The 19,012-nt window shown below is 46.3% G+C and overlaps 1 pseudogene; it reads left to right on the plus strand.

Moving 5' to 3' along the window:
* Positions 1-16,573: 16,573 nt before the first annotated feature.
* Positions 16,574-18,310, plus strand: LOC136335186 (copine-2 pseudogene; annotated as a pseudogene).
* The last annotated feature ends 702 nt before the right edge of the window (positions 18,311-19,012 follow it).

The following is a 19,012-nucleotide window of genomic DNA, read 5'->3' on the forward strand; positions in this document are numbered from 1 at the left end:
TGTCTCTCTCTCCTCTCCCTCTCTCTCCTTTCTATAAATGAATAAATAAAATAATAAAATAAGTTAAAAAATATTAGGACATTTAAAAAAAAAAAAGACTGTGATTTAAAAAAAAAGAAAAAAGAGCATGGTTCCTGATATTAGGATATGTCTCTGATGAAAGAGAGGCATAGAAATTAGGCAAGTTGGCCTGACCTGTGGTGGCGCAGTGGGATAAAGCGTCGACCTGGAACACTGAGGTCGCCGGTTTGAAACCTTGGGCTTGCCCGGTCAAGGCACATATGGGAGTCGAAGCTTCCTGCTCCTCCCCCTTCTCTCTCTCTCTGTGTCTCTCTCTCACTCCTCTCTCTCTAAAAAAATCAATAAATAAAATATTAAAAAAAAAAGAATTTAGAAAAAAAAAAGAAATTAGGCAAGTTGTTTGACTTGAATGCATCTTTCAGAGAGTCACAATTCTGCAGTTCAGCCAGTTCCATTTGGTAAATTGAATCCACATTTTCAATGTCAATAGAAAATGGGTTACGGAAAAGCTGAATGTCCTGTTCATGGAGATGAAGCTCTTTAAATCTAAATTGGAACTCCTTTTGCAACTTTTCCAGTGAATCCACACATACTTCTTTTGGGAATGCAATCAAGGGTTTTTCCACTAACAGATTTTGAGTTAAGGGGAGATGGCAGAATTTTTCCTCCTTCACTTGTTTAATAAGGAGGCCTAATTTTACTTCAAATGCTTTTACATGTGATTGCATATCACAGATGAGCTTCCCTTTTCCTTGAAGTTGCACATTGAAACTGTTGAGTAGCTCTGTTACATCTGTCAGAAAGGCGAGGTGCCATTTCTATTCTGCATCATTGAGCTCTGGTACTTCTTTGTTTTTTGAAAGCATAAAAGCTGTAATCTGTGGGCCCTGGCCGGTTGGCTCAGCGGTAGAGCATCGGCCTAGCGTGCGGAGGACCCGGGTTCGATTCCCGGCTAGGGCACACAGGAGAAGCGCCCATTTGCTTCTCCACCCCTCCGCCGCGCCTTCCTCTCTGTCTCTCTCTTCCCCTCCTGCAGCCAAGGCTCCATTGGAGCAAAGATGGCCCGGGCGCTGGGGATGGCTCTGTGGCCTCTGTCTCAGGCGCTAGAGTAGCTCTGGTTGCAACATGGCGATGCCCAGGATGGGCAGAGCATCGCCCCCTGGTGGGCAGAGCGTCGCCCCATGGTGGGCGTGCCGGGTGGATCCCGGTTGGGCGCATGCGGGAGTCTGTCTGACTGTCTCTCCCTGTTTCCAGCTTCAGAAAAATGAAAAAAAAAAAAAGCTGTAATCTGTGAAAGTAAGTCATAGAAATGTCTCAAAACTCTTCCTCGACTCAGCCAACGGACTTTGGTGTAGTACAGAACATCTTTATAGGCCACATTTAGCTCAGACAGAAATTCCTGAAATTGCCTGTGGTTTAGTGCATTAGTTCTAATGAAGTTAACACAACGTACCACAATTTTCATAACAGAGTCCCACTTCAGTGATTTACTACATAACGCTTGTTGGTGGATGAGGCAGTGTATGGCTATTGGATGAGAATGGTTAAGTTTGTCCATCTCTAGGTTAATGCAAGCAATTACTCCTTTCTTAGGCCCCACCATACTAGGTGCACCATCAGTTGTCACACTGGATAGTTTAGCCCAGTCCAGCTCCAAATCCTTCACAGTTTGGGAAACGTTTTCATAGATATCCTCTCCCGTAGTTGTTCCTTTGATGCTTTGCAGTGCAGCAAGCTCTTCTGTGACTTCGAAATTGTCATTCATCCCATGAATAAAAATTAGAAGATGTGCAGAATCACGAACATCATTGCTCTCGTCAAGTGCCAAGGAAAAATAAGAAAGTTTTCTCGCAGAGTTTTGCAAATGCTGATGCAAATTGTCCCTCATTTCTTCAATCCTTCGTGTTATTGTAGATCCTAAAAGACTAACTGTACTAAATAAGTCTGCCTTTTCTGGACACATCTCTTTGGCAACAGAAAGAAGGCACTCTTTAACAAATTCTCCCTCCACGGATGGTCTGCCAGCGCATGCTATTAGCTTGGCAACTTGAAAACTTGCTCGCAGTGATGAAATATTTAGCCTCTTCTGCTTCACAAAAGTATTTTGCTGAGTTGACAATGAATTTTTCAGTTTTTCAGTTTTTTGTTTTTGTTTTTGTTTTTTTTTTTTAATTTTATTTATTCATTTTAGAAAGGAGAGAGAGAAGGAGAGAGAGAGAGAGAGACGGGGGGAGGAGCAGGAAGCATCAACTCCCATATGTGCCTTGACCAGGCAAACCCAGGGTTTCGAACTGGCGACCTCAGCATTTCCAGGTCAACGCTTTATCCACTGCGCCACCACAGGTCAGGCCGAATTTTTCAGTTTTAATATTTTATCTTTTCTCACATCTCCAACCAAACAATCATATTTATCTTTATGTTGAGTTTGATAGTGTCGACGCAAATTATACTCTTTGAACACTGTCGGGAGCCGATCAACAACTGCTGGCTGACAAGGTCACAGCAGGAGAAGACCCACAACTGCTGGCTGACAAGGTCACAGCAGGAGAAGATAAAAAACTGCTGATTGACAAAGTCACAGCAGAGAATACCAATGGCTGCGGGTTGACAAAGTCACCGCAAAGGAAAGGCACGATACTTCCCCCTTTGACTTTTTGAATTAATCTGGCCTTATATCCCCCCTTTTTCTGGGTGTGTGCTATTATTTGTGGCACAGGGATAATAGTACTGTGCTTTCCCTGTAGATTTGTAGTAATTTCTTTGGAAATAAGACAGAAGGTGTAAGTTCCACAGAAAAGCCTGTAAGCCCCTTGAACTGGGCTCATAAATATAAGAGGCTGGCTATGATATCCCTGGTAAAGGGTTAAGTTTGTAGGAGAATTTCTTCTTAATCATGTTAGAAAGAATAAAGTTAGAACTTAACTAGTGTATGAATATAGTAAATAAATAAAGTTTAAATAGACAATAGAATCTTAGAAAAGGAGTAATGGAATGGCTCGTTGCGTGGCCTGGAATGGAAACTCAGCTAGCAAGAAAAGAATGTTTTGCTAAGAGAATTGTTTTATGACTGAAGGCAGTTGCTGGGCTTTCTCAGTGAGACATTCTCATGAGATTTATATACTTTCCAGGGTTTTTCGTTCAGATAATAAAGAGAAATATGGGGGAATCCATAGAAGCAATAGCAATTAATGCCTTCTGATATTATGTTGCTACTAAGCTATCTTGCAGGTGCACTCTATATATCTTTAAGCAAAAGTTACTCTTGATGTTATGACAATTTCTTAATAAGCAAGTCTTTTGAAGTCTTGTGAGAAAAATTAGGACACTGCATGAATTCAAGGCCATTTGCCTGAGCAAGCGGTGGTCCTTTGCTAGTCCTTAATGATTTCATCTGTTAATCTCTCTCTGCCCCTTGACTCACAACAACAGTAAAGTTGAGTTATTACTTAATACTAAACCTTTAAAAGCTTTTACCAATGTTGTTATCGCTATTCAAGTTATTTTTTAATTGTACTTTGAATGATTTGCCACCTGATTTGTAGTTTATAGATATAAATTAACTGTTATCTGGAAACATGTAAACATAGTGAAACAGAAGCAATGATTAATACCATGTAATTGTAACTTGGTGTGTGTGTATAAAAAAGGAGCTGTACTAGCATTTGGCAGAGATGCCTGGCAGTAAATGCTAACAAGAGAATAAAGAGAAAGAAAAGAATTCAGCTCTCTCACTCAATTTTCGCCGACGCCGTCTCCTCCTGTGGGACCCCTGGATCCCCCCCGGGGCTGGACCCCGGCAGAACACAGACACTATATTCTGACATATCAAACACACAGCTCTTTCCTTGTACTGCATGAAAAAGTAATCTTAAGTCCACTGTTCTTTGAATATACACTCTGAGTCAATTTTTCTCTTTCTTGACATCATTATTTTCTAGGGATTCCAAATTGATAATAGTTAAATATCAATATATATATGCTCTCTGCCCCTCCATATAGGTCCCATGCTCTCTGCCCTTCATGTAGGTCCAGGCCTCTGCCTCCCATGTAGGTCCAGGTTTCTGCTCACAATGTAGGTCCATGCCCTCTGCCCCTCATGTAGATCCAGGTCTCTACCTCCCATGTAGGTCCATGCCCTCTGCCCCTCATGTAGGTCCATGCCCTCTGCCCCCTATTTAGGTCCATGCCCTCTGTCCCCATATAGGTCCAGGTCTCTTCCCCCCCATGTAGGTCCAGGTCTCTGCCCCCCATGTAGATCCAGGTCTCTGCCTCCTATGTAGGTCCAGGTCTCTGCCTCCCATGTAGGTTCAGGTCTCTGCCCACAATGTAGGTCCATTTTTAAAATCCAATTAAAAAATAAATAAAAAATATACTTACCTAGTGCTGCAGCCGCTGCCGCGCTGTGGACCCGGCACCTCGGTCTTCAGTCTGTCAGGCCTAGATACGCACGTCGCGTGCTACAACGTCGCGACGTGATCATCTAGGTAGGACAGTGAGCACCGAGCGCAATACAGGAAAGACAGTTCCTGTATAGCGGCGGGCGCATTATTTCAATTGTAAGCGCCAGAGCGCTTACAATTGAAATGAATCAGGGAACCAGTTGAATCCCCATAAGTGCGACGGGGGCCGGGTAAAAGGCCATCGTGGGCCGCATACGGCCCGCGGGCCATAGTTTGGGGACCCCTGGTCTAGTGACTAGTCTGTACTGAGGCCATGCCGTGTTAGAGAAGAAGATTAATTTCTTCAGTTTGAGGTCTGAGAGACCGAGTTTGGTGAAGATTTTTATGAGACATCCTAGAGGTGTCTGGTCGGAAGGCTTAGACTCTGAAGAGCTCATAGTGAAGACAGGTGAGCAAGAGGGGGCGTCCCCGCCTTTTGTCACTGTCCCAAGAGGAGAGAATCTCCGTGTGGGGGAGTCCTCCCTGATAGAGGTCGTCACCACCTGTCAGGGAGCTCCGAGGACGAGAAGTCCGAGAGAGTGGAGAGGTTTGGCTAGGCGCCTAGTCTTCCGTGCAGTCCACTGAGACTGAAAGTCAAACCCCTCAAAAAGTGAGGCGTGTCAGAGAAAACCGTCCGACCAGAAAGGGGTGTTTTTAGAGAGAAATTTAGAGGCCAACCGGGGAAGGGGAAGGGAGAAACTCCTTACCTTCTGGTCCAGCAGGGGTTCAGGACAGGATTAGACTGCCGGCCAATCAACCCACAATTTCACGTCCAAACAGGATCAAGGAGTAAGCCCGGGTCGAGCTGCCGCTGCCCATTGCTTCCCTGGTTGTAAGATTGAATGGCAAAGAGGGATCGTCCAGGCAGTTAGTACCCCGTCCCGGGTTTCGGCACCAAATGTTGGAATCCATGGGAGTCCGAAAGACCAGAGTAACAGGCTTTATTGAAAGGAAGAAAGGAACCCTGCCAGGCACTTCTCTCAGGGGAGAAAAGCACCAGTTACAGACTAGGGGCGAGTTATATAGTGTTTGGGAGAGCCTGAGGGGATACTGAGGCAAAAGTCCTGGTATGTCCGGAATGCTCCTCCTTGGGGGGCTTTGAGCATGTGGGTGTTGAATCAAAAATCCTGGTATGTCCGGAGCCCCTCCTTGGGGCGGCTTGTCAACTTTTGGAATTCCTCTGTCTCAGGGTCAATAGTCCAGTAAGGGTGAGGTCTGACAGATAAGCGGAACATCAAGAGGGCAGTTTGGAATTTACATATCTATCAAGTATGTGTCTTCTGAGATGACAAGAAATTCAAATTTGGTCGTTATGAGCCTCTCACTCTCTACTTCCCAGGGAAATAAATGTCTAAGGGTTTTGTTTTTTTTTAAGATTTTTTATTTATTCATTTTAGAGAGGAGAGAGAGAGAGAGAGAGAGAAGGGGGGAGGAGCAGGAAGCATAAACTCCCATATGTGCCTTGACCAGGCAAGCCCAGCGTTTTGAACCGGCATCCTCAGTGTTTCCAGGTTGACACTTTATCTACTGCGCCACCACAGTTCAGGCTGTCTAAGGGTTTTATGCAGCTCTAGCTCTCTATCTTTGAACTGGCGTTTTTATTTACATTCACTCTGGTCACTGCTGGTGTGTGCATTATCCAGCAACGCATGATCCTTGGAAGGTGAATAGTTTGGTGCCTTCCATCATTCCCTTTGCCAGCGTCACCCTACACCACACTCTCTCTGTGTCATTTGTAATCACCCTGGTCCTTCTCACCTTGGGGCATCTGCACTCTGTAATCTTTTCTTAAAATGCTCAACACCCAATCCTCTTCACCTGGTCTACTTCTCATCCTTTGGATCTTAGTTTCAAATTATCCCTTCTGAACATGAAAATTAAAACTGATAGATACGTGAATTCCAAACTGCCCTTTTGCTGTTCCGCTTGACTGCCTGACCCCACCCTTAATTACCGGACAATTGCCCATGGGATAAAGGAATTCCAGGAAGCTGGTCAATCACCCCAAAGAGGAGTATTCCAGAAAGCCGAACATACCAGCACACCCTTGCTCGAGGCTATCCCCAACCCTATAAAGTTTTACCTCAGTCTGTTTTCGGTGCTCTTCTCCCCGGGAGAAGTGCCTGGCAGGGTTCCTTTCTTCCTTTCAATAAAGCCTGTGACTCTGGTCTTTGGAATTCCCATGGATTCCAACAAAAACTACAATGAAATACTACTTCACATATATACACTTAATTTAATAATAATAAGAATAAGAAGAAGAAGAAGAATAAAACTGACAAGACCAAATATTGGTGGGGATGTGAAGGGACTGGAACACCCATACACTGCTGTTATGCCTATCAAAATGGCAGAAACGACTTTGGAGAACTGTTTGGCAGTTTTTTTCCTTTTTTCTTTTTTATTGAGAGGCAGGAAAGCAGACAAACAGACTCCTACATGCACCCTGACTGGGATCCACCCAGCAAGCCCCCTACCTGGCAATCCTCTGCCCATTTGGGGCCCAATACTTCGTTGCTTGGCAACCAAGCTATTTTAGTGCCTGAGATGAGGCCATGGAGGCATCCTCAGTGCCTGAGGCCAACTTGCTTGAACCATTCCAATCATGGCTGCAGGAGGAGAAGATGTGTGTGTGTGGGGGGGGAGTGGTGGAGAAGATGATGATCACTTCTCTTGTGTACCTTGAACGGGAATTCAACTGGGGACTTCTACACACCGGTGATACTCTGCCGCTAAGCCAACCAGCCAGGACTGTTTGGTAGTTTCTAATGAAGTTTATTATAGATATATAATCTATGACCAATAATTCTATCTTGTATCCACAATGCCCAAGAGAAATGAAAACATGTGTCCAAAGAACAGTTTGTACAAAAATGTGCATAGCAACTTTATTGTAATACCCCAAACAGGAAACAACCCAAATATTTATCAACAGGTGAATGGATAAAACAAACTATGGCACTGTCATACAAAAAAAAAAAATACAATATGGCCCAGTGCAATAACATGAATAAATCTCAAAAGCATCATGTTGAGTGAAAGAAGGGAGTATATATACTATATGCTTCTATTTCTACAAAATTCTAGAATAGGCAAAAGTAATATATTGTTGATAGAAGTAAGATCTCTTTCAGAGACTTTTCTGGACATTGACTGGAAAGGGGGCATGTGGGAGTTTTCTAGTGTGATAGAAATTTTCCAAATATTGATCGGGGTGATATATCTGTCAAAATTTATTGAATTTGACCTTAGTAAAAAATGCAGAACAAAACTATTTCTTTTTCAGGGAATGCCTTTTCTGGGCTCCATAACTCAACTTATCTTCACTATCACATACACTTATTGCTCTATGTACCTCTTTTCCATACCAGTTATCACCATTGGAATTTTACCTTTATTGATGTGGTTATTGGACATGCATCTGGCCCCTTCTCTTGACCTCCAGGAGCAGGAAACTATGACCAATTTGTCCACTGCTGTATCTCCAGTGCTTAACACAGTACCTGGTATGCAGTGGGTATTTAGTGACTACATCTTGAGTGAGTAGATGAGTCACACAGCTGAACCCAGAAACTGGAATTCCTGACTTTCAGTCTAGTGCTCTTCCTTCTTTGCCACTCTAATGTTGGAGTCCTGTTAAGCCTAATCCAGAGGAACTCGAAACATTGAAGACACGAACAAAATCTGTCGATTACACACCAAAGCTTTATTGTCTAGCTTGGCCAAGCGGCGGCAACTCCGACAGAAATCTGAGGGAGAGCGCGCCGGCCCTTTGTTTTACCTAGTTTTTATAGTTTTGCAAGCGGGAAGTACAGAAGCAAAAATTGTAATTAGGTGTCCTTTACCACTATTGGTTATAGTCATATGCCCTTTAACCTGATAGGACCATGTTCAATTTGCAAGCCATACATCATTTTGGAGAAAACAAAATTTACAAGTCAACCCAATGGTAGAAAGATGTCTCTTTACATATTAAAAGGCATTCCTATATTTTCTAATGTTCTTTAAGCCTTTTAAAATATTAATATCAATTCTGTAGCTTTTGGTACTTTATAACACCTGCGGGTGAGGTGGCGCAGTGGCTCCTCAGGGCTCCTCATTCCCCCTGCTGAATGGGAGGATAAGATGCGGTATCTACCGAGGGGAGAGGCTGGTAGGTAGGCTGAAATGTAGGTCAAAGAACCAGGAGGTTGGTGGCCCCTAGCTGGCGATCAGGAGCACGGCAAGGAGCACCAGAATGGGACCTGCAAGGGAGGAGAGCAATGTAGTGGCCCATGAGGGCCAGGTAAACCCAAGGACTCAAAGTCCATGTGTTTCTCTGTCTGAATGGCATTTCTCCAGTCTCTTCGGAGGCATGGGTAGGATAAGCAATAATCAGGTATTGCTCTTTGTTAACTGGGCAGGTAAGATGGGTGGTTAGGCTCAGCACCTGTCCCCTGGATATAACAACATCCTGTTTATATTTCGGTCCCCAACAGATCCCCCTTTTGTATTTATTAAAACTTCAAATTTGGGCCTGACCAGGCGGTGGCGCAGTGGATAGAGCGTCGGACTGGGATGCGGAAGGACCCAGGTTCGAGACCCCGAGGTCGCCAGCTTGAGTGCGGGCTCATCTGGCTTGAGCAAAGAGCTCACCAGCTTAGACCCAAGGTCCCTGGCTCCAGCAGGGGGTTACTCGGTCTGCTGAAGGCCCGCGGTCAAGGCACATGTGAGAAAGCAATCAATGAACAACTAAGAAGTCGCAATGCGCAACGAGAAACTGATGATTGATGCTTCTCATCTCTCTCCATTCCTGTCTGTCTGTCCCTGTCTATCTCTGCCTCTGTAAAAAAAAAAAAAAAAAAAAAAAAAAAACTTCAAATTTGGCCTGACCAGGTGGTGGCGCAGTGGATAGAGCATCGGACTGGGATGCAGAAGGACCCAGGTTCGAGACCCCGAGGTCGCCAGCCTGAGTGCGGGCTCATCTGGCATGAGCAAAGAGCTCACCAGCTTGGACCCAAGGTCGCTGGCTCCAGCAGGGGGTTACTTGGTCTGCTGAAGGCCCACGGTCAAGGCACATGTGAGAAAGCAATCAATGAACAACTAAGAAGTCGCAACGCGCAAAGAGAAACTGATGATTGATGCTTCTCATCTCTCTCCATTCCTGTCTGTCCCTGTCTATCTCTGCCTCTGTAAAAAAAAAAAAAAAAAAAAAAAAAAACTTCAAATTTGTGTGTTATGATTCATACTCATCCGAATTCCCATGTTTGGATTTGGAGGCAGACTGGAAAAATATAAAATAAACAACAATATTAAAACAGACAATGCTAACAGATACTATAACAAGTGTCCTAATACAATGAAGTAATTAAAGCCTATTAGATTATCAAGCAAAGTCTTAACTAATACAACAGGATCTAAAATAAAATTCTTAGTCTTAAATGTCCTTAACATGTTAATGTAATTGCACCAAGTCCATGTTGACACCATCACCGCTTCATATTATTTGTAAATGTAACCCAACCCCACTTCAGTCTGAGAAGTGTCCCAAGGAGCAGGAGTCACACACATTCAGGAAAAGTCTACAAGGCACTGGAGTTGTGGTCACATTTCCATGCTTTGCAGCTAGAGTCCAAGTCCCAATTGTAAGGTCGGTGGATAGAGGGCTGGTCACGTGGGAACTTAGGCTCGGGGAACTTTGGCTAGGACCGCCCACAGTCAAGTGCGCCAAAAAGAAACTTCCTAGGACTCCTTGGAAACAAAGGCGATTGACTGTCAGCCAGTAAGATTTCTCTACGTCATATTAGCCCGACTGCCCTAGAGGGACCCCTTTTTAAATATACCCGCGTGGTCTCTCCATGTGCGATTTTTTTCCTGACCTCCATCTTGCACGCCAGTGAGTCTCGTCCGGGAACGCTTTGTACTGAATAAAGCCTTTTGAACTTACCACACTTGGTGGCTCCGAGACCTGTTCCTTCCTTCTCGGAGGGGAAAAATACCTTACACCAATGACCACTGCTTCTAGCTGGTAACAATTCAAGTAGACTGGAAAAGCCGTCTGCAGCACATCTGGAGATGGAGCTTCTGTTTTCTTTAAACTGGAGAAGTGAACCCAGGGTGCCTTTCCCTGGAGCTCTGCAATCATGGCGTGGTGAAGAGAACCTGGGGATACACTATCCTAGGTAGCAGAGGTAAATTTGTCTAAATTAGGAGCAAGTCCCAACCTAAAATAGGCATGGGACATTGAGGCAAGAGGAATAAAGGAAACACTATATATTAAATAAAGCAGCAGAAAATAAGACTATCAACACCCACAACAGAGATCTTTGAGGGATGAATAAAAACCTGAATATTCAGGTAAGGCATAGTAAGGGCCCTTGTGTCCATAAGAAAGGAGATCAGTTTAGCTGCTACTTGGAAGAAATACCCTTGGCTGGACCACAGCAATGTGAGATGGGGCCGATGGCCCTGGGCACCTTTAGTCTTCAGTGGCAAGCCCCAGTAGGCTGGCAAGGTCAGGTGACAGGTAGCTGGAGCAGGGCTAGAAGAGACTGAACTCTCCCTTGGAGGAATGAGGGGGCAGCGTACCTACCAGTGTCCCTTTTTCCCACAGCAAAGGCATGTCTCTGGTGTGGTTTGAGAAGCCTGGCAGGCTTTAGCTCAATGACCTTCCTTTCCACTCTTGAAGCAGGGCCCTGATGGAGTCCTATGAAGCCCCTTTGGGGCATTGGAGCCTTTATGGGCTTATGCCAAGGGCTAGTATTTTGCCTGATCTCTTTTTGAACATATATTTATTTATTTATTTATTTATTTATTTATTTATTTATTTTTACAGAGGCAGAGATAGACAGGGACAGACAGACGGGAACGGAGAGAGAGATGAGAAGCATCAATCATTAGGTTTTCGTTGCACGTTGCGACTTCTTAGTTGTTCATTGATTGCTTTCTCATATGTGCCTTGACCGCGGGCCTTCAGCAGACCGAGCAACCCCTTGCTGGAGCCAGCGACCTTGGGTCCAAGCTGGTGAGCTTTTTTGCTCAAGCCAGATGAGCCCACGCTCAAGCTGGCAACCTCGGGGTCTCGAACCTGGGTCCTTCCGCATCCCAGTCCGACTCTCTATCCACTGCGCCACCACCTGGTCAGGCGCCTGATCTCTTTTTGGGCTGTCTGCCTTTTCTGTTCCTCTCTTGGTCATTATAGACCATACTCAGAAGATCTCGTTGAGAGGTTTGAGGGTCCCCATCTGCCTATATAAACTTTTTCCATATATCTAGAGCTGTTTGGAAAAAGACAAAACAGCATTATCAGCTGGATCAAATAAAAGAGGGTAGAAGTTTGCAGGAGAAAGAAAAGAAGTTTGGCATCTCCTGTAGGATTCCAGAGTCTCTCAGCTGCTGAATAAACCTGTATATCAGCATTCAGAAGAAAAAAAAATTAAAGTAAAAAACATGATAAAATAGATTTGCAGGAGTTCCAGGATATGACTCCTTCCCCCCTTTTTAAGATTATTTATAATTGACCTTTAAGCATTTGTTGAGCACACTTTATAATACCTTTACTTCAAAATTGTAAGAAATACTTGTCTTTATGTTAACTTAATAAAACATAGTAAATGCATTTTCAAGTAATATTCCCATACTTATTAAAACATTTCTACCCCATTAATTAACAGGCAAATTAAAGAGCACAATAAGGCTGGAAAATTCCAGTGTGGCTTTCATTATTTTCCTATATTATTAATGAAAATCTACACCTTTGTTAGGTAAATCTACTCTGCTTCAAGCTTTGTAGCTGTAGCAGCCTGAAGTTTGAAGCAGTTTAGCCAAAATTAGCAAGTCTTTAGGATCCACATTCCATTCTATTTAAATTTAAATGAGCATGCTATACTTGTTGCAATTAAAATTAAAAATTTGTAGGGATATCATTTTATTTTTTCAATATTAAAGCTGGCATTTCCAATTTTTTTGCATGCAAGAACTTAAAACATCACATTTAGACAATATTAAACAAAGACCAAACACAAACAAGGATCAGACAAGGTAGACAAATTAGAGAGAAACCCGGGATTTTAGTAAATTTATTTATTTATTTTTAATTCATTTTTAGAGAGGAGAGAGAGGGAGAGAGAGGAGAGAGAGACAGAGAGAGAGAAGGGGGGAGGAGCTGGAAGCATCAACTCCCATATGTGCCTTGACCAGGCAAGCCCAGGGTTTCGAACCGGCGACCTCAGCATTTCCAGGTCGACGCTTTATCCACTGCACCACCACAGGTCAGGCCAGAAACCCGGGATTTTAGAGATTAGAATGTGGCCTGCTTGATCTTTATGCAGGGCTACTATGATAGGAACAAAAGGATAGAAAATAAACAGAACTCTCTCGAAAAGGTTCAAGAATGACCGTTTATGAGATTCTGTTTAGTCACATCCAAACAGGCATTCCCTTTGCTCTCGTTTCAGGCATAGAACAGTAAAGAAATAAAATGAGTTTAGAGAAAGAGAATAACTGGAAAAATCTGTATTTTTCGCAAACTCTTAAGTATTTCTGTTGGAATCCATGGGAGTCCGAAAGACCAGAGTCACAGGCTTTATTGAAAGGAAGAAAGGAACCCTGCCAGGCACTCCTCCTGGGGGAGAAGAGCACCGATTACAGACTAGGGGCGAGTTATATAGTGTTTGGGAGAGCCTGAGGGGATACTGAGGCAAAAGTCCTGGTATGTCCGGAATGCTCCTCCTTGGGGGGCTTCGAGCATGTGGGTGTTGAACCAAAAGTCCTGGTATGTCCGGAGCCCCTCCTTGGGGCGGGTTGTCAATTTTTTGGAATTCCTCTGTCTCAGGGTCAATAGTCCAGTAAGGGTGAGGTCTGACAGATAAGCGGAACATCAAGAGGGCAGTTTGGAATTCACGTATCTATCAATTTCTACTTATTAAGAAAATCAGATAATAACACAACGTTAAAAAGCATCTCAGTCTTCTAATCATTCATAAATTCTAATAGCTGCTACAACCAGCAGCTGAAATCCCTCCATTTCAACCCCCGCTGAAAGGCAGGTTTAGCTTATCTGGGAGGGGAATATTTTCCCACTCCTCTCCTGGGGCTGGGGCTCCCTGGCAGAGCCAAACCTGGCTCGCACAAAGGTCAGCCTGCCGTAGAGTCGCCACCCCCGCGGCCACAGGGATTTGGGGCCCCGGGCCTTGGAGGTGCTTCCTCTACCGCTGCGCCTCCAGCTCGTAGGAGCTGCACATTCCAGCAAAGGATGCTGCGCTGTGCACCTGGCCTGTGCCACCCGTGAGGCACGTCCCGTCTGCTGCCTGTGTGTCCCCACAGACCATGCTTTCTTCGCTGCTCACGCAAGTGGCGCCTGTGCATCCAAAAGGGGACCATGGCCAGGCCGCACTGGCGGCCGCTGGGCCTCAAGGCAGTGGCTGCCATGGCTTCTCACGCTTGTGCTACCGGAAACTTGGGGAAACTTGGTGGCATCCGTAACGTTGTATTTGGGGCACGCCTTCCCCACCACACACCTGGGAAGCCACCGCTCTGCCTCCGCTGTCACCTGCTCACTTCACCTCGGCGGCACAGGGCAGGGCAAGCTGCGAGGCCAGCATGAACCCTAGTCCTGGGCGACCTTGTCCCTGCTGCTTTACCGGCTCTCGGCTCATCACCCCTGCCTGGGGAGGCCAGCCTTCTGCTCTTTGGAGCCGAGATTTTCAAGGGCCTGAGACAAAGGCTTTGGGAGCAGAGGGCTGCAGAGCCGCAAAGTTTAAAATGGCCACAGCCATGATATTCCCATCTTCCAAGTTACTCTCAGACTCCAAGCTCTTACATTTACATTCCTCTGTTTCTACCTCATTCTGATCAAACAACTTATTCTCAAATAAAAAACATTTGTACAAAAAGAAAAAGGTTCCTCACTTTTGAACCTAGTACTCCCGTAATTATTTACTCCCAAATTATTACTATACTCTCCCCCCACACTGTGCTTCACTCTCTAATAGCTTTAACTCACTTCATGTGCTCACTTCTGGGGGAGTTCCATTTCCTCTCCACTTTCTCTTCTGCCACCCATGTCTGGCTGTGGGGAGAATAGGACCAAGACAAATGCAGTGACAAAAACAGATAGACAAACAGCAAAAATAGATAAACAAACAGGTGCCACTCTTCCCTTAGCTCAGAATAGCTAACCTCGAAGGGGGTTCCCTAAGAGCAGGATGCCCTCCCAAATCTCCCAACCTCGTGTCCGAGGGGCAACAGTACCCAGCCCCTTCCTGGCTCATCAGCCAGGGCTCGTGTGGCAATCAAACGGTCACGACCTTGTTCTACTTACCTGGGGTTGAACAAGAAAGCTCCGGTGTACAGACCAACGGCAGTCCCTCGATCCCTTGATCCTGGACGAGCCCCCAAAATGTTAAGCCTAATCTGGAGGGGACTCAAAACATTGAAGACACGAACAAAATCCATCGATTACACACCAAAGCTTTATTGTCTAACTTGGCCAAGCAGCGGCAACTCCAACAGAAATCTGAGGGAGAGCGCACTAGCCCTTTGTTTTACCTAGTTTTTATAGTTTTGCAAGCAGGAAGTATAGAAGCAAAAATTGCAATTAGGTGTCCTTTACCACTATTGGTTATAGTCATATGCCCTTTAACATGATAGGACCATGTTCAATTTGCAAGCCATACATCATTTTGGAGAAAACAAAATTTACAAGTCAACCCAATGGTAGAAAGATGTCTCTTTACATATTAAAAGGCATTCCTATATTTTCTAATGTTCTTCAAACCTTTTAAAATATTAATATCAATTCTGTAGCTTTTGGTACTTTATAACACCTGCGGGTGAGGTGGCGCAGTGGCTCCTCAGGGCTCCTCAGTCCAAGTCTGCCTCAAGCCCAACTCTGATTCCACTTTTTCTGGGAAGCCATCTCTGTTTACCATTCACTCCTTTCTTGTTCATTCATTCAACAAACATTGAGTGCCTACTCTGTGCAATGATATACAATGGTGAATATCTTACCTTGTAGTGAGGAACATAGACATTGAACAACAATGATGCAGTTCCTTAATTATAATTTTGATTGGTGCTAAAAGTAGATATATCAGGTGCTATGAAAGTGCATTATAGGAAAACAGGAGTCTGCAGCAGGAGGAGTGGTCACAAGAATGCCTGCTGGAGGAAGGGACAGGGATGCTGTGCTTTGATAGAGACATAAGAGTTGACCAGGCAAAGGTGAGACAGACACGGGCAGAAGGAGGTTGGTTTCAGGCAAGTGGAACTGCAAGTGTGAAGGATTCTTCTGGAAAGGAGCTTGTCAAGGTCAGCAGAGAAGCCCAATGTGCCAGGGACAGGGATGCAAAAGGAGGCTGAGACCAAAGAGGGGGTGTTGTGGTCAGATTGGCAGTGCCTTGAAAACCATGGTCTCCTACGAGGAAACCTGTAGGTTTGTTCCTTCAACAAAATGTAGTCCAGAACTTTCTTGATTGGCAATAAAGAAGATCTCTCCACAGAGTCCATATGTGGAAGCAAGGTGAATAATTAAGCTGTGTGCTGCCTGGTGTACGCTTGCTAGCTGGACAGGTGCAGTGATCATTGTTGGGCAGATAAAATATATTATGCTCACTTTGTTAAAGACGGCGCTGCCCACGAGGAGGCTGTCGCCCAGGTGATATTAATGTGTGTTGGGGGCAGGCAGGATCATTGTAGCCTGGGGCTTGGTTTTGGGATTAAGCCTTCCCACCCTTTTTGATGTGAGGCAGTACAATCCAATCATGCCTCAGAGAAGTGACTTTGTAGTAGAGACTTCCCTGTTTTGTATATTGGATTAAAGGTTTGGATTTCTACACTATAAAATGGGGGCAGAACGAGAGCTTGCTCTCTTGGTTCCTGGGATGATTAGCATGAGAGAGCAGAGGGAGCAGAGCAGAGAGCAAAAAGAAGCCATGTGGGGGGAGGAGCCCGAGCCGCCGCCGTCGCCCACCCGGCACGGGAGGAGGACTGGACCCCGAGCGGCTGGAGCGCACAGCGGCTGGCAGCGGCCGCGCGGGCAGCGCCCTGAGCCCGTCCCGCGCCCGCGGGCCCAGCCGAGCAGGGGGCGCCCGGGGACACCCCAGCGGCAGCCGCGCGCTGAGGGCGGCAGCGCCCCCGGACCCGCGACTGTCAGGAGCTGCTGCCGCTACCGCCGCTAAAGCCCATGGCCTACACACCAGGTGGGGGTGCCCCAGCAGCAGGGGCCGCCCCCACGAGCTCCCAGTACTGCGTGTGCAAGGTGGAGCTGTCCGTGAGTGACCAGAACCTGCTGGACAGGGATGTCACCTCCAAGTCTGACCCCTTCTGTGTCCTCTTTATGGAGAACAATGGCAGGTGGATTGAGTACGACAGGACAGAAACTGCCGTCAACAACCTCAACCCCGCGTTCTCCAAGAAGTTCATCCTCCACTACCACTTTAAGGAGGTGCAGAAGCTCAAGTTCGCCCTGTTCAACCAGGACAAGTCCAGCGCGCAGCTCCACGAGCATGATTTCCTGGGCCAGTTCTCCTGCAGCCTGGGCGTGATCGTCTCCAGCAAGAAGATCACTTGGCCTCTGCTGCTGGTGAATGACAAGCCTGCAGGGAAGGGCTTGATTACCATCGCTGCCCAGGAGCTGTCAGACAACCGGGTCATCACACTGAGTCTGGCGGGCAGGAAGCTGGACAAGAAGGACCTCTTCGGGAAGTCAGACACATTTCTTGAGTTCTATAAACCAGGAGATAATGGCAAGTGGATGCCGGTCCACAGGACTGAGGAGATCAAGTACACGCTGGACCCTGTGTGGAAACTGTTCACTGTGCCATTGGTGTCCCTGTGTGATGGGGACATGGAGAAGCCCATCCAGGTCATGTGCTACAACTATGACAATGATGGGGGCCATGACTTCATCGGCGAGTTCCAGACCTCGGTGTCACAGATGTGTGAGGCTCGTGATGGTGTCCCGCTGGAGTTTGAGTGCATTAATCCCAAGAAGCAAAGGAAAAAGAAGAACTATAAAAACTCGGGCATTATCATCCTACGATCCTGCAAGATAAACCGGGACTACGCCTACCTGGACTACATCCTGGGAGGCTGCCAGCTCATGTTTACCGTTGGGATAGACTTCACAGCCTCTAACGGGAACCCCCTCGACCCCTCCTCTTTGCACTGTATCAACCCCATGGGCACCAACGAATACCTGTCGGCCATCGGGGCTGTAGGGCAGATCATTCAGGACTACGACAGTGACAAGATGTTTCCCGCTCTTGGGTTCGGGGCCCACTTACCCCCAGACTGGAAGGTCTCCCATGAGTTCGCCATCAACTTCAACCCCACCAATCCCTTCTGCTCAGGCGTGGACGGCATCGCCCAGGCGTACTCAGCTTGTCTGCCCCACATCCGCTTCTACGGCCCCACCAATTTCTCTCCCATCGTCAACCACGTGGCCCGGTTTGCAGCCCAGGCCACACAACAACAGACGGCCACGCAATACTTCATCCTCCTCATCATCACGGACGGTGTCATCAGTGACATGGAGGAGACACGGCACGCCGTGGTGCAGGCTTCCAAGCTGCCCATGTCTATCATCATTGTGGGCGTGGGCAACGCCGACTTCGCAGCCATGTAGTTCCTGGACGGGGACAGCCACACGCTGCGCTCCCACACTGGGGAGGAGGCAGCCCGAGATATAGTGCAGTTCGTGCCCTTGCGAGAGTTCCGCAACGCAGCAAAAGAGACCTTGGCCAAAGCTGTGCTGGCGGAGTTGCCCCAACAAGTCGTGCAGTATTTCAAGCATAAAAACCTGCCCCCCACCCACTCCGAGCCTGCCTGAGCGCCAGCTCGCCCCACTGCAGCACGCCGGCTGGGCCCCCCACCCCCAACACGCACGCTCGCCCTGCTTCCTTATGGGTGGCCTTTCTTTTTTTTTTAAACCAATCAACATGTTTATTTTTTACAATCGGACCTCTACCCCCAACCTCCCCCAGCCCAGCTGGGCTTCATTTGTTGGAGTCGACTGAGGATGCTTCCTGGCCAAACTGGCTTCCTGCCCTCTCTCTCCACCCCTCTTAAGTATTGAATGTACTTTGTATAATTTTTGTGGAATTATTACTGTTATTAAAGAGAATAAAATTTTTACAATCAGAAAAAAAAAAAAGAAAAAAAAAGAGGCCATGTGGCCAGGAGAAGCAGCCAAGATGGCAGAGTGCTGAGTGAGATGCCAGTTTGTGCAGAGTTTGTATCTGGGATAAGGAAGGAGATGGGGAACTGAGGAGAATAAGGCTGGTGAGCTAGAAACCTTTGATTCTAGGAAACTCGGATAAGTCAGTGGCTTTGTGAGCACTGAATGTGAGTGGGTTTTGGAGCCCAGTGTGTGTTTTTACTTGCCCGCCGAGTGCAAGCTAGAATTAAAGACTATGGCCCACCAGTTTGTGGCTCCGTTGTTTCTTTACCGACTGTCCAAATCCAATGTGAACCTGCATGGGCTGGGCTGCTCTGATGATGGTGGCCCTAGCCCTGGCTTTACAATCAACATGGATTTCTCTCTGTACTCTTGGTCTCAGATCATTGGGTCT

The sequence above is a fragment of the Saccopteryx bilineata genome, chromosome 4, assembly GCF_036850765.1.
Source record: "Saccopteryx bilineata isolate mSacBil1 chromosome 4, mSacBil1_pri_phased_curated, whole genome shotgun sequence".
In the NCBI taxonomy this organism is placed as follows: Eukaryota; Metazoa; Chordata; class Mammalia; order Chiroptera; family Emballonuridae; genus Saccopteryx; species Saccopteryx bilineata.